The sequence below is a fragment of the Triticum dicoccoides genome, chromosome 3A (genome assembly GCF_002162155.2).
Source record: "Triticum dicoccoides isolate Atlit2015 ecotype Zavitan chromosome 3A, WEW_v2.0, whole genome shotgun sequence".
Classification (NCBI taxonomy): domain Eukaryota; kingdom Viridiplantae; phylum Streptophyta; class Magnoliopsida; order Poales; family Poaceae; genus Triticum; species Triticum dicoccoides.
In genome coordinates, this window is record NC_041384.1 from 303582002 (window position 1) to 303584254 (window position 2253).

Genomic DNA, 2253 nt, shown 5'->3' on the forward strand with positions numbered 1-2253 from the left:
AAGGCTAGGTGGCAAAAGGTAAAACCAAGGTTGGGCATTGCTGGAAAAGCTTTAATCAAGGCGAAATATCAAGGGGTTCCCATTATAACCCAACCGCGTAAGGAACGCAAAATCCGGGAACATAACACCGATATGACAGAAACTAAGGCGGCAAGAGTGGAACAAAACACTAGGCGAGAGGCCAAGCCTTCCACCCTTTACCAAGTATATAGATGCATTAAGATAACATGGCAATATAATGATATCCCAACAAGTAAATAAAAGATGTTGCAACAAGGAACGGCCTCCAATCTTCACCTGCAACTAGCAACGCTATAAGAGGGGCTGAGCAAAGCGGTAACATAGCCAATCAACGGTTTGCTAGGACAATGGTGGGTTAGAGGTTTGACATGGCAATTTGGTAGGCTTTCAAGCAATTGGTAGGCATCATAGCAATGGCATAGCAAAAGAGCGAGCAAACTAGCATAGCAAAGATAGTAGTGATTTCGAGGGTATGATCATCTTGCCTGCACAGTTGTCAGAGTTGACTGGATCCTCAAGAGCAAACTCAATGGGCTCCTCGTTAGCGAACTCGTCTCCCGGCTCTACCCAAACAAGACAAACAAGCAACAAGGATACAATCAACCACGTGCAAGAACAAGCAATATGATGAAATGATGAAATGCTATGCGGCATGCGATGCAGGATGCAAAATGCAAGATATGACTGGAAATGCATGAACCTGGCCTCAACTTGGAATTCCAAGGGTGCCACTGGAAAGATGAGATGAAATCGCTTGAAAACGATATAAAGAATGCCGGAATCGGAGTTACGGTTTGGAAATGGCAATCGATTCAAAAATGACACCGGTCTGCGATTTACAGCAAGTAGGCATCTAAATGCAATTAAATGAACATGCTACAGCACCCAAACATGACAACAAAGTACATGGAAGGGGTGCACACAAGATGCTTAAAAAAAGTCTAGCACTGAGCTATGGCCAATTCATCCACTAGGAGGTTCAAACAAGTATGGCAAAAACGCAAATGGTGAAACAGATCTCAGACTTAGTGAAATTAACACTTGTCTGGAATTTCAGATCATATAGCCCTCTTCGGAGCAACAAAGCAACATGCTACAGGACCTGAACATGACAAAGAAAGACATGGCATGGAGCTACTCAACAAGCTTAACAAAAGTCCCTTAGTGACCTTGAGCCAAAAGGGATCACAAAATATACTAACAAGCACACGAACATAGCAAAAACATAATCAGTTTTCAGACTTAGTGAAAACTGGGACATGCTGAAACATAACTCACGAAGGCATGTTTACGAGCTCGATGCACTCACTATGGTGCAAGTCATGGCAAGACAAGCATACACCCATAAAGAAGGCACAAAATACAAGCTAGACATGGCAAGAACAATGGCATAGCATGCACGGATCAACTCAATAACATCGGCAAAATCGCAAACAAGTTGACGATCTACCCAGATTCACGACGGAGCAAAAGTAGAGCTCGATTGACTCAAGCTAGGGTGCTCCATAATTGCAAACAAAGACATGGATGGGTAGAGCACTACAATATTAACAAAACTCTCTTACTGATCATCCTCAAAAGAGGCACGGATCACTAGGAAACAACAAGAACATATGGCATCATGAACTAAACAATCCCAGGACTTAGTTAAATTACTAAGTCCCTGAAAACAGAATTAGCAAGTGCACCACTTTGTAATCCTGCACAAGTCACCACACACATCCTAAAAATACATGGGTTGCACCTCTGTATAGATGACAAAACCCTTAACAAAACATATGAAGAACTCACGGGCATATCATGCACACATTAATCATGGCAAAAATGACAAAAGTGCTAAACGGAGTAACAGATTTGACAATTAACTCAAGTAGCCCTCTTCTAACAGCATTTCGGGCATCAAGATGAACTCCAATGAAAATGATGCAATGGAATGAAATGATGTACTCTCTGAGGTGAACAATTTGATATGCTATATGCCCAAATCGGAGCTACGGATGCAAAGCTACGGGGCCGCGAACATGAGCATATGAACTAAAAATATCCGGGACTTAGTGAAAAAAACTACCCCATATCTGGATCTAGGATTTACTGTTCACGGCATGGAACCCGAGGACGGCGGCGCGGCTCGCCGTGGAAGTCGAGGACGGCGGCGGCCGGGGTTGGGGACGCCGGATCCGGCGAAGTCGCCGGTGGCCGGGCCGGAGCTGGGGCCGGCCGGGGCGAGGGGGC